Source organism: Colius striatus, chromosome 10 (genome assembly GCF_028858725.1).
Source record: "Colius striatus isolate bColStr4 chromosome 10, bColStr4.1.hap1, whole genome shotgun sequence".
NCBI classification, from domain to species: Eukaryota; Metazoa; Chordata; class Aves; order Coliiformes; family Coliidae; genus Colius; species Colius striatus.
Window position 1 is genome coordinate 27,795,748 of NC_084768.1, and position 14,500 is coordinate 27,810,247.

The 14,500-nt window shown below is 39.3% G+C and overlaps 1 protein-coding gene across 1 annotated transcript in view; it reads left to right on the top strand.

The window, feature by feature from the left end:
• The window catches only part of AGBL4 (AGBL carboxypeptidase 4), a 907,448-nt gene that overhangs the window by 735,905 nt on the left and 157,043 nt on the right, over nucleotides 1-14,500 (top strand). The window lies entirely within an intron of this gene.

The following is a 14,500-nucleotide window of genomic DNA, read 5'->3' on the forward strand; positions in this document are numbered from 1 at the left end:
CTATGGTGCCTCTGTACCATGCCCAGCAGAAGAAAGGGAGGCAGTGGCCTTACATTTGAATCTCCAAGTAACAACTGGGTGAGAGAATGGAGTTTTCTTGTAAACGAGAGCAGTCTTTATTCATAAAGTGAGCCTGTATAAACTAGAGAGTGAGCTGCATGGTGGAAAGGCTTATGGTAAGGTTGTGTGTATGTTTGGGAATATCAAGAACTGAAAGAAGGATGTCATAGAGATGTGCAAAACCTCACTGGCTGGCCACATTTTGTATTATTAATAACAAATTTAGTATATTAATTTGAATAGAAATAGGTTAGTGAGAGAGCCTGAATGGTCAGATGACAGATAGTGCATTGACACTGTAGTGTTGACCAGAAGCTCCAATTCTGCTAGGTACTGTACAAGTACACCATAAGTACTTTCCCAAGTGCTTTCAAAGCTAAAAGAGTGTGGCACAGCAGGTGGACAGGGCAATCAAGCAAGCTGTTATAGCAGGGGAAGACAGAGTACTAAATATAACAGGATGAATAGTGGTAGAGGTTTTTTTCCTTTTTATGGTTTGATTTTGGGTTTTTTTCCCCTGTGGTTGGTGACAGGGAACACAATAGCTAACTATACAATCAGACTGAATAACCTTCCTATACCAAGTGACGGTAGGACTACTCTAAATTTGGTGAATCCAGGGAAAGAGCTTTCAGTGACAAAACACATTTGCAGGAAGGTTGATCCAAAAGACGTGTTTCTTCAGAATGGATTACTTTTAGATGTTCTTCTGTCCTCCTTTACTTCTTGAGCAAAACTGTGGAGCTCTACTAATCTTTCAGTTTAAGCATAATTTAGTTTCTAGCACTAGGATGTTTGTTATTCTGTTACAACTGAGCAGTATTATTGTTCCACCTATTGTTTTACATCTGGATTAAACTGTCATCTTGTGCATCTGGAGGTAGGATTGTTCAGTAGGTTTTAAAAATCTACAGATGCTCATGCCCAGTCATTCTTTTGGTATTGCTTGCTAATGAGAAAGCTACACAGTGAGACTATTTCTTCCTTGCAAGCACTCCCAGCAAGTTTTGTACCCCAGCAGTTGTCCTTGGATAGATCTTCTGTCTGCTCTTCCAGGGCTGAAAAGAATCCATTGACAAACTGCCAGTCTATTTCTCTTACTTCCTACCATGCCTCTGCTGATCTTCTGTACATTTTCAGCTGCTAAAATGTTATTTGTTCTTAATTCTTCCAGTAAGGTTTGCTTTGGCTCCTACTGTTGACATGCAAGGAGGAAAAGATGCTGTCCTAGGTTTGTTCTTATTATCTCCATCTTGCTGATGCTTTGCTAACTAGTGTAAAAGACAGGTCACATCCAGGAGATACACTGTTATTGGTATGGCCAAGAGGCAAGTGCAATCCTAGCACACAGTTCTTACTCCTTACATTGGTCACCTTTTCAATTACAGATCTGATCTGCTAAAGTCTTGTCATTCTTATTCCAGTTTCTGTTAATGAAATGTATTTAACTGTCAACTCTTGTTAAGAGTAACAACACAGATGAGAATTCATAAATTCCCATGGAAGGCAAATGACTGCTACCTCAGTCAAGTCCTTTTTCATCTTGAAGCTGGAAGAGGAGATAACCAGAGTTTCTTGAACCAGCCAACCAGAATATTTTGAACAATGAATCTGTCTCAGACTTTTATTTCTGATTCCTCTCTGAAAAGGTCTAGATTAATATTCTGATTCTAAGAACTCTGGGGTTTTGAGTGCATGTCATCACTCATTTGTGCTCTTTGTATCTTAGACTTATCTCAGATTGTTACTTGTTACCTGGAATATTCAGAAATTCTACTTTTCAGAAGCCAATCATACAAGTGCAGCTCATAGATGTGTAAACAGTTGTGTTTGGACTGTGTTCAATCCGTTCTGAATTACTATCAGAACAAGAAGAGAATTAGAAAAATTAGCATGTGACAAGTCACTCCTGGAGCTTAGTTTGTTTTGGTTAACAGACAGCAGGCAGAGGAACGAATGACATGATCTGAGACCATATGTGGGATCTACTCAGTCCATGATCTGAGTCTGTGTACATACACAAGGAGTATTCTAACATGGAGTTACATGAAAGTTACTTTTGATATAATTGGGAGGGGGCAAAGAAGAGCAGAATGTCTTGACATTGATCTTCAAGAAATGAAGATTCAAGTCCCCAAGGGGATGGTTAAAATAAAGAGGATGTATTTTCTTTGGTGGACTGTTTTGAGATCAAAATATTTTCCTAAAAGATCTGTTTGTTTACTTTGTTTGTTGATTTGAGGTTGTTTTGCAAATGGGAATAGCTTCAAGGCAGATCTTTGTGTATGAATGGCAAAACAGCACAGATGGCCATAGTAGCATCTTTTTAGCTTTAAAATATAGGATTTTCAAGCTATTGTGCAGTGCTGATAGTTTTATTTTCCAAGAAACACATGTACCTGATGATCTCCTGGTGTTTCTTAGAATTATAGGAGATTTTGAGTGGAAAAATTGGGCACAATTTGCATGAACTTAAATCATTCAATCTAATTGAAGTATTTTACGAGTTCCAGAGAGAATTTATTCCTTTCAAATGACAAATTACATTAGAGTCAGCAGAAGCTAGAGGCTTTTTCTTTCATCTGTCCAATGCAGAGAGGTTTACAGTTTGGTATCACATAAGCTTAATAGGATGAGGAAGAAATGTCACCAAATAAAATTTCCTGATTTCTTAGAAAATCCGGTCAACTTGTTAATTTTTACTAACACTTGTCTTAAGTAAAAGCTGCTGGGCTCAAGCTGGATCAGGCCTGTAGTTGTTCCAAGCCTGCAGAAGCAGGAGGAAGGTCAGCTTTGACACTTTGATCATTGCTGGCATGATCAGAAGTGGTGTGTACCTGCCTGTTCCTCAGTGAGAGTTCATTACAGACATTGGTGCTTTAAGTCAAACACTAAAAAAAGATTAATGTTTTAAAGTGAAAAGATACAATCCCTAACCTGTGAAATAAAAGGCTGGAACATGGACCTGAGAACAGCTAATTATGTTGGAAGCAGCCATTGGCTAAATGCTGGCTCAGTAAAAAAATAATGTGACCACATTCTTTATAAATAGGTATCTCAGTCCACATTTCTCTTATTTAGTCCTAGAAACAACACTGTATTTCCATATATCTGGGAACATAAATTAGATTGAGCTCTGAGCTCCTAAGTGGTTTCAGTGTGACTTTGACCAGTGGTCAAGGTGAAAGCTGGTATTTAGTTTTGTCAACAGCAGAATATTTTGTCTTTGATCATCTCTAATTAAAGTGATCACCTAAACTTCTCCCTGTATATGTGTTCATATTATCATTTAATTACCTGAAGAAGTTATCTTGCAAATTAGAATTGCTACCAGTGATAAACTGATAACATACAGAAATGCCAAGTGGTTGTTTACATGGTTGGAATGGCTTGAATATAACTGGTTGATATTGAGAGCTTTGTTTTGTAATGCTATATCCTTCTTAATCAGTACTTAGCAAGGGAGATAGACTGTGACCATCAGTTCTTTGCTTTTCACATGCTCCTGTGTTTTTCTCATTACATACTATTGGAGCAGGATCGTGTGCAAGTACCCAGCTGAACAGTCCTGTTCTACTCATGAAGACTGGATTTGGAGGCTTACACTCAGGTTTTCCTACGCAGCTGCTGGTTCTCAGGTGCTGAAGTTTTAGTTACTGACATTGAGATATATCAAAGGCTTCTGGAGTCTAGATGAAGAGTGTTTATCAGTTTTATTAAAATACAGGCCCTGCTATAGCATGCCACAAATCAGACACCTAAATAGTCCATCTTGAAATTTTTGACTTTATAATTGAAACCATAGCTCCCTGTTCATCCCATGGAAAGGCTGTACAGTTAATTGTCTTGCAAATGTAATAGAAGAGAAAGTGAATTTTCAGATTTATGAAGTTTTCTCTTTTGGTTCATCTTTTATTGATTGCTTCTGTTCGGATGCCCACATGTTGGTAGCCTGTTTGGCATTTTTCATCACCCACAAGCCAGGCACCCAGTTCTCAACCACAACTGGTGGTAACAGCTTGACTTTCTAACACAGCTAGCTACAGCTACCAGATTTTTTCCCTTTGCATGAATGAGTCCAAAAGGATAAATGGCCCTAAACCAGCTGCAAGCAAAATTCTCAAGGGTTTTCCTGCAGGTATAAATACATCAGTATTGGGACCAGAGCAGCTGCCTCTGTCCTGTTAGCTGAAGATCTGGTTTGGGGCAGCATGGGCCATCTCAGGACACACTGTACATAAGGAATCGAATTTAGAGAAGAGAGCTCAGCTGCAGGGCAGAACTACAGCTGCTTGTATTCTCTCTTTTTATTTTTTTCACTTGAGACTGTTAAACTTTTCCCAAGAGCAACCTAGAATCCTGACCTTCTGTATCTGGGGTTTTTCTTAAAAAAAAAGTCATGTATTTTTTTCAAAAGGTAGAAATACTTGGCATACATAGTTTGAAAAGCTTCCCTGTGCCTAAAATCTTTTAATAAACAGGAATTTTGGGTGCTAGTGGGTTATCAATTAAAAAAAAATCCAAACAAACAAAACAACCCCAAAGCACAAAGAAATCCCCCAAAACCAGGAAAGGGTTGTCTGTTAAAGGGCAATTTTCTAGAATTGGCTCTGTAGTTGTCCTTCTGCACATAAGTGGACGTAGTTTTACATAAAGATGTATTTCTGGAAGCAGTTGATGCCACAACAAATAAGATCTCTGTTGTCTCTGCAAGAAATTATTAGGTCTTCAAGTAACAAGAACATAACAGCTGAACGTTTCAAGGCTCCACTGGTGACTATTTCCAGTTGTCCTAAAATATCAACATGCTTTGAGTTGTTTTCAGAACTCTCTTTATCCCTAATCCATTAATTAAGTAAAATTCTTTCAGAGGGGGTCATTAAATGGGCATTTGCCTACATAATACACCTCATAACTACAGTATGTAGGAGTCTCAGTCGTCTAAACTTGTGGAAAAGCTAGAGAACAGGCCATTGGTATATAAACCTGAAAAGGAGGGAAATTGCTGTCATCTGCTTTTTTGTCTCTTTAAAATATCAAATCCTTTGCCTAGAGATTAGGAGCAAAGGTCTGGCTTTAGCTCTGTAGTACCTAATTGAATTACAAGCCTAGGTGTAGTCCTCAGAGAGGACTTAGTGCAAATTCTCATACTGATTTGGGCACTTTACCTTTCAACCAATGACACTTGCTTTAATTTGAGTGCCTGGACTGTAGTTACTCTGGGGTGTATTTTTGAAAGTAATGTGTCTAAATCCCACTGATTCCAGCAACATTTCATGGTACAAAACTTACTAATCAGAAATTAAGTATCACCCATCTTGTAACTGTCAGACGAAGACCTGATGTCTACCACCCACAGGACATACCAAATGTGAGCTCCAGTAGGAAATGACAGAAAATTGCCATTAGTGAGAATTTCTGTGGCAATCCTTGACTTGAGAGAGGAGGTTTTTGGGGAGGACTGTGGAAAGCACAATCATAATAATGTTTGATACTCTGTTTTATTCCTGAACATATACAGAGCCAGAGTAAAAGAGCTAAAAGCTGCTCTGATCATGGCTGATCTTTTGCTAAGTAGAAGGATAGTCTCTCTCTCCTTGCTTACTAGTCTGTGTTGGTGTGATTTGCTTGGTGGCTTCTTGTATTAGTCTCATGTGCCATTGCCACTGTTGTGTTTACCACAATTTGATGTGGAAATACTGAGAGGAGTAACTTTTAGATGCCTTTTATTAGCCTGAGCTTGTGTGACATCCTCCTGAGAGTTCAGCGAAGCTTATATGAAAGAGCTCATTTGAGTCACTGGGCTAATCCTGTGCTCTCGGTTAGCTAATATGCCTTGTTGTACTGACTCTGCTTTGGGAGGTTTAAAATGAGAGCATGGAAAAGAGAGTCAAAGATCTGTCTATCTGAAGTCTGGAAAACATACCTTGTGGTGCAAGATAAAGGAGAAATTTCTGCTTAGTACAGGAAGCTGATATCACCATCATGCACACATTCAGTCAGAGGAGCAAGACAGGCACTGAAAACTTTAGCAGAGAAGGATATGATAAAAATATTTGGAGAGTAAAACTTTCAAATAGGAAAGTAAATGTTCCAAATGGGGAAAGAAGCTACCAAGGCAAGATTGTTATCTGCAAGTGATAACCAAACTTCTTCCTCTCTTATGGGCAAGTCTGTAGAAACTTGGTGTCATCAAATGGTCCAATTCTTAAAAAATTCAGCCTCAATGAGTCAAGGGTTTCTTCTGGTTTTTCAGAGTGTGTGAATATTCTAAAGTTCATTATAATTTCAGGTCTCCTCTAAGTCTATTTTTCTGTTCCAGTTCTGCACAGCTTTCTAAAAATCTCATGCAGGAGCACGCTCTGTTCTCCAAAAGATCAACAGCATTTTGCAGTGTTTGGCACTCTTTTGACCAGACCTTCCTTTGGTACAAAACCACATTAAGTAGGAACAGGAAATTTACTGAGAGAATGATACAAAATTGCAGATACATAATTATACTTGCTCATGTCAGAGTACTGTTGGAAGAAGAAATAATAATGGAACAACATTTACTTTATCTTTTTTCAGTGACCAGTAAAGGATAACGTGACCACATTCAAAAAGAATCTTTTCTTAATATTTCATATTACCTTCATTAACTCTTTTTCCCCCCCAATTTCTTATTTTATAAACCTTTTAATTGAAATGGAGGACATAGGAAAGACATAATGCGGTGGAACAACAACTAAGAAAATTTTCCTCCTAACTATTATTGGTTCCACTACAATACCAAGAAAGCTGCTGCCACTCTGTATTGCATCTCCTTGGATTAGAGATTTCACTATAATATTTTGTTGAAGGTCTTTTCACACAAAGTTCTTTTTTGGAAGTCTTATTTCACTCAATTAATTTTTCTGTATCTTGGAAATTCAGCCAAGATCAGTGAGACGGTGACTGCTTCTTCCTGGGAAGCAACATATAATAGCACGTAAGTTGGACACGATAACAAAGCTCTTCTTTTTTTTAAAAAAAAATGCAGAAGAGGTAGGGAGGATTTGAGAACCCTTCAGCTTTGGACATTATTTACCATCCTGAATTGATTTGAGTGGTGTGGGAAGGGACTAGCTTTTGCTGAGGTCTTTTGCTGTGCACGTGAATTCAGTTGCCAGAACTCTGCAATTTATAAAGTGCTTTTAGTTTTTTTCACTGTACAACAATGCTTTGTGTGTTTGCACTTTTAAGAGGCATAAATGTATTCTCCTATACAAATTCCTTGGATATAAAGCAGTATCCGTTGGGTAACAGTACTGATACAAGAGAAGACAAGTGAGTCAAAGCTCTCCTTGTCTTCCCCAAAGGTAGACTTAACCTAATTAAGAAGGGCACTTAGGCCATGGAGTTAACAGCTGTTCAGGAGACAACAGAGAGCCCTTTTAGGAGCTGAGGTCAGACTTTGGAAATAGTTCCTCATGGGAGAATACAGGAAAATTGCTGTGCACGTGTGCATGTATGTGTGTAGAATTCAGAACAAAGGGTTTAGATGCAGCAGCACCAACAAGGATGGAAATAGGTCAGTCAGTCATTTAAGTACTCTCTACGTGTTCCTTCTCTGTGACAGCTCTGAGCAGCAGTTGGAAGACAGCCTGGGATTTCATTTAGAAGTGTGAACCAAGAGAAAAGGAAAAAGAGAAAGGAGGGGGTCATTTTGCTTGTTTTGATGCCCACGTGACCTATTTTCAATTATACCTCTCAACCACTCTCACTGGGATGCAGTGAGATGCCTACAAATGAGCCATGAGAGAATTTCAAAGGTTTGGATGCTCCATTCGGAAAACTCAGTGAAAAAAAACTCTGCATCTCTTTGGGTTGTGATACTTGACTTGAAATTGCTCAAGAACAAAATTTCCCTTGAGGTTTTAGTATTTTGAATAGCCTAAAGGACTTTGTGTACCTGATGTGAGGGGATTACTGTCTTCACGTCATCAGATTTACCCTATATATTCTGGGCTTTACTTGGTAGGTATAATACCACTTCCACTTCTAAAATATCTTTTTGAATAATGCAAATTAGATCCTTTCTCCTTTACCTCTTAGTCATCCACCCTAGTCTGGTTGCTTAGAGCTCTCTGTGGTCAGTGGTACATTCCCAGAAAGTGATTTGTACCTCTGCAGTTAGTGGGCTAAACTGTCATATGGACAGATTTCTTTAACTCCAAGAAACAACTGGGCTTAGAGTGAGATTTATCTTTCCTTTCATGTGCTGTTTTACATGAGTCAGAAAATCTACTCTGCATTGCCATAAGTTTATCGATATCCATGAACACAGTTATCAGCAAAGTTAGAATCAAAGAATCATTACAATTGGAAAAGACCTTTAAGATCATCGAGACCAACCGCTGACCTCACACTGCGAGACCCATCGCTAAACTAAACCATGGTCTGCAGCACCTCATCTATGTGTCTTTTAAGTATCTTCAGACATGATGACTCCACCACCTCCCTGGGCAGCCTATTTCAATGTTTAATAATCCTCTCTGAAAAAGTTCTCCCTAATCTCAAATCTAAACCTCCCTTGGCACAACTTGAGCCTATTTCCTCTTGTCCTATTATTCATTACTGGAGAGAGGAGATCAATATCTGCTGGATTACACCAATTCACACTGACTGTAAATCTGACCCACTGGATCATTTTTTCACAGAAGCTTAAGGGTTGGAAGGGACCTTGAAAGATCATCCAGTCCAGCCCCCCTGCCAGAACAGGACCACCTAGATTAGATGACACAGGAACTTGTCCAGGTGTGTTTTGAATGTCTCCAGAGAAGGAGCCTCCACAACACATCTGGGCAGCCCCTTCCAGTGCTCCCTCACCTGAACAGGGAAGAAATTCTTCCTTGTATCTCTTTGGAACCTCTTATGTTCCAGACTACACCCATTGCCCCTTGTCCTATCATTGGCCGTCACTGAGCAAAGCCTGGCTCCATCCTCCTGACACCCACCCTTTACATATTTGTAAACATTAATGAGATCACCTACCCCTCAGTCTGCTCCAAACTAAAGAGCCCCAACTCCCTCCACCTTTCATCAGAAGGGAGATGCTCCACTCCATCATCTTTGTGGCCCTGTGCTGAACTCTCTCCAGCAGCTCCCTGTCCTTCTTGAACTGAGGGGTCCAAAATTGGACAGAACATTGCAGATGTGGTCTCACAATGGCAGAGTAGAGTGGGAAGAGAACCACTCTTGACCTGCTGCCCACAGGCCTTCTAATACACCCCAGGATGCCATTGGCCGCTTGCTGACAGTGCCCTCTGTTCCCTTATTGAGATCATTAATGAATATCTTGAACAGTACTGGTCCCAGCATCGCCCCCTGAGGGACTCCACTAGACACAGGCCTGCAAGTAGACCCTGGCCAATGATCACAACTCTCTGACTTCTTCCCTTCAATCCACCTCATTTTTTGTTTATTTGTTCTTTTTAAAAAGTGTAATAGTACCAGATGTTGCTGTCACTAACTGTACTCTAATTTTGGCTTAGTAATCGTACATGAATGGTCAGTCTAATTTGTTGTTGGCACTAAAGTATTTTCTAAGACCATGAGAATTGCTGCAGAAAGCTAAACCAATAGTCTATTTAGATAAGTATCTTGTTTGTGACTAACTAGAGCCATATGCTGGCATTGATAAACTAGTCTCAGTAATGTGTTAATTATCTTGTGGGGTTTTTTTTCTTTCTCTGTAGTTCCCTACTTCCATCTTTCTTTCTGTTAACTTTGGGATATTTCCAAATACAATTTTACCCATTTGTCAGGTTTTTGCCTGGGAATCCTGTACTTGTTATGATTCAAACGACTACATTTGTGGTCTGAGCTTGGATGCATTTTGGGTGATACTCTAGGAATAGATCCTGAAGCCAAACTTTGTGGTTGCTCCCATTCTCCAAACATCATCAACAGTGACATGGTAGCTTCTGGTCACTTTGAATATCTCTATCTTCTGGCTAGGCACTTTCCACTTTGTGACCAGATGTGTGCTCAGCTCCTCCTCCCTTCTGCTTTTATGCCTTTTATTCTCACTCTGGTTTTCATTCCTTCCTTATCTTTTAGTCTCCTCAATCCTTGTTTTCTTATCCTGATATCTGATCTACAGCTTCTATATGTGTTCCCTCCACCACCACCTGTCCCCTTGAATTGTGAATCTAACACATTTACTGCAATTTGTCATAGCGCTTTCAGATCAGCTCTCTTCCCTCCACTTTTGCCCAAAACTATTTAGTCTTACTTAATGTGTACATTTCCTTTTGTCCAGTGCTGGCTACTACTCTGTTTAGAATCATAGAATCATAGAATGGGAGGGTTGGAAGGGACCTTTAGAGATCATCTAGTCCAAACTCCCCTGCAGAAGCAGGGTCACCTAGATCAGGTCGCATAGGAACATGTCCAGACAGGTCTTGAAGACCTCCAAGGAAGGAGAGTCCACAACCTCTCTGGGCAGCCTGTGCCAGGGCTCCCTCACCTGAACAGGGAAATAGTTTTTTCTTATGTTTAAATGGAACTTTTTGTGTTCCAGCTTCATCCCATCACCCCTTGTCCTGTTGCTAGCTACTATAGAAAAAAGGGATGTCCCAACCTCTTGACACCCACACTTTAGACATTTATAAATGTCAATAAGATCCCCTTAGTACTTAGTAACTTCCTTAGTCTCCTTAGTTTAGTGTGCTCCCTTCAATCTCTTAAGTTTAAAAGTTTCTCTTCAGAAGTTCTTGCCATCAGCAAGCTGGATGGCACAGTAGAGACAGAAAGAAAGAGGTTAAAGAGATTTTGTGATTTCAGACTTCATCTCAATATCTGTCCCTTTCTTGCAACAGAGGTTTCATAAAAGCCAAATGTTCCTGTTTGCAATGGGACTTTGGGGTTTTACAGTGTTAATATTTTTTTCTGTTCATTTTGGACAAACTTTGAGTCAGGTTAATGATCCTAGTTTGCTGAACAGCATAGCCACAGAGGTGGCTGCAGAGTATGCTTTGTGCCAGCACAGAGAATGTTGGTGTTGGCAAATTGAAGTCCTGACTTCTCATTCAAGGGAGGACACAGGGGGAGGTCAGAAAAGCTATGAACATAAATTTGGAGAGAGGTGGGGTTTTTTTTTGAGAATTGTCCCAATTATTGTGTTGATTGCCTCAGGCAAGTCACCTTTCTGTTTGCAATGATATGCTTGTGTATTGTTCATTACTGAGAAGCAGTTTCAAATATTTCTGAAGGAGAAAAAAAAAGTTGGTGATTGGCCTTTTCCTGCTTTACATTTATCTCTGAACCTCCATCTGATAGTCATCTTGTCAAAACTGTCAAGAGAAATAAAAAGCAAACAGCCTTTTTAGCCCAAATAATATATTGTAAGTTTTCCAGTTAAGCTTGGATATTGCATTCTCAGGAGTGGGGAGAGGTATCTGTAGTGCTTTGGTCAAGGAGGCCGCTCTGAGTCTATTCATTCCCCTGTCACACACACAAACACACCAGTTAAGCTGTTCAACCTCATTGGAGACAGTATCAACAGTAATTTGTTTTTAGCTTGGCTAAAGTTGCTTGTTTCAGTCTAGGGTAAGTTGCTTTTTCGTATCCAAAGATAATTTGGCTAACCTGACATATTAAACTGCCCTGTGTCCACTTGGTGAATGTCATTTGTTGTTTATTTCTGCCTTGGTAATTGCTTGTAAGATCACAAGTAAATTTGGAACCAGGGTTCTCTTCAGATAAATAAGGCTTACTGAGAAATTTCAAATCCCTATACCAGTGTCTTGGATCTTAAACATTCAAATGCAAATTCTTGTGAGGATATACGGTTTTTGTGTACATTACTTATGCCTAAAGGTCTGCCTGGACTTTCTTTGGGACTGATCTTGCTCAGAATAGTTATATTTTCTTTCTTGACTGTAACACAGAAGCATGGAAGGATGCATGCAGTTAAAATTAACCAAATATTTTGCTATTTTTTTCCAGGAAAGCAGGTGATTTATTTACTTTTTATAGAGTTTTGATTTCTATTTATGACTCTGTCAGGCAAGTCCAGAATGATCTTGATGATTCACTCAATCCACTGCTGTTTCTTGGTCTTCTTACTTACAAAGTGAGACTAATACTATGTACCTGCCTCACTGAAGCACTGGAACTTTTCATTAATGCTTGTCAAATGCTCCAAGAAACTCAGTGAAAAGCAAAATGTAGATATCTGAATTTTAGGGGACTCAATTTAGCTCTTTAAGTATGAAGTCTTTGATTCTGGAAACCAGGAAAATTGTGTAGAATTGTTATCTCTGAATGCAAAATCTCCTTCCCTGATTAGAGGCTGGGTAGAATTGTTGCCCCGAGTTTTACTCTGTTAGCATTGGCTACAGAGAACTAAACCAAATAGTCATGGCATGGCATGAAACAGTCTGTCTGTTTGATAGTGTTGCATTCTTGTGACCTAAGGGGAACACGACACGGGAGCAAACCTGTAACTAAAGCATAGATCTTATTAATATTTACAAATATCTAAAGGGTGGGTGTCAGGAGGATGGAACATCCCCTTTTTTCTATAGTAGCCAGCAACAGGACAAGGGGTGATGGGATGAAGCTGGAACACAAAAAGTTCCACTTAAACATAAGAAAAAACTCTTTCCCTGTTCAGGTGAGGGAGCCCTGGCACAGGCTGCCCAGAAGGGTTGTGGTGGCTCCTTCCTTGGCGGTCTTCAAGACCCACCTGGACATGTTCCTATGTGACCTGATCTAGGTGAACCTGCTTCTGCAGGGGGGTTGGACTAGATGATCTCTAAAGGTCCCTTCCAACCCCTACCATTCTATGATTCTACAAGGGTGGCAAGACTGAGCTGCTGGAAATTATTACAACGCCCAGAGTGGTGAGGGTGTCATATGTTTTTACTTTACTTGACTGGGATTTAGCAGAAGATTAACTCCTCTTAAGATAATTTTGGCTTTTCCATATGCATTTAAATTCTGGGTTTTGAGGTGGTTTTTTTTTCCCCTCCTTTCCTACAGACAAATGTTTCTTCAGATTTTTTTTGTTACGTGCAGTTTGTTAGAGCATGTTATTTTTGCATCTGGCACTAACATATGGATTTTCTATTTGTGTGACAGACAAGATAGCAGTTTACTTAGGAACTTTTGTTCCACCTGTTGCTCAACATCCCCAGCTTTAAATCTCACTCTTTAGTTGGAATAGTTCTCAGGCATCTACAGCAACACTTGATAGTGTTACAAAAAGTGTAAAAATTCAATGTGTGAGCTGTGTAATTTCAAGTAGCCATCCAGATATCAGATCTTTCTTTTCTGTGGATTTTTCTATCACCTTGCATTGTGCTAAACAATAATACTAATCCATTCAATCACCTTGAATATTTTGCTAATCTGCACTTATCCTGTGAAGCTATCTTCAGTATTTAGATAAGAATGGCAAGCAGGGACCAGGGAAATACAAAGTGATTGTGAAGTTCTTTTTTCTTTTGAAGGAAGCGTTTGATGTCATCCCCCTGAAATGCACATGCTTTCCCATTCGTTCCCATGTTATTTTTAATCATGGACTATTTCTCTGCACTGCCTCTGTTTAGGAACTATTACAAAGCAATCTCATGAATCTTGCTTTCTTTCCTGTTTGTCAGTGGCATTAGCATGTTTCTTTGCTGCGTGGCAAAGACATCAGTGTGTTATTTTTGTATTTAACCTGCTTTGTAGGGATGTTTCACTCAGGATAAGCCACCACATGACATTCTGTGGGTTTTATGGGGTATACTATAGAGTTATCTTGGTTCAAACATCTGTCTTTCCTTTATTATCATATGTTCAGAAAATAGCTGGAATAAATGATAGCAGGTACCTGTGTTTTCATTTGAACAAAACCTCTGTTTGTTTAAGAAGTTAGTCAGAAACCATGTAGGGACATGGCCTAATTTTTCAAATGAAGTTTGGGGGAAAAAAATTGTGTTATTCTCCTCCACTTGGATTTTCATCTTCCTTCTCATAATTTCTAATCTTGTTGCCAAAAACTGCTCTCTCAACTTTAAAATCTTCCTGGAATTAAGTGGCTTCTGGATCTTGACAATGCAACATTTTGATGCATGTGTTTGTCACATCCTGATTAGATTGATGTAACTCCTGCTCTCTCAGGTCCCTCTCAAAACTTAATTCATAAGCCACAGTTTCATACAAGATGCTACCACTAGGGTGATGAAACAGAGAAATTCAATCATACCATGCGTAGGTTATCCATTTTCTAGAGGCTGATGGGAGCGATTGGATTTTCAGAGCTCTTCTGAGCTGTTTTGTTTTAGGTTTTTCTTTGCTCTGTTCTTGTCTTCAGGGCTTCAATAAATTTGTTTTTTAAAGTGGAGAAAGTCATTTATAACTTCTCTTTTCTTGGCTATGAAACTGTTCTTTCCAGGTTGGCCACTTAATTCTGTAAGTCTCAAAT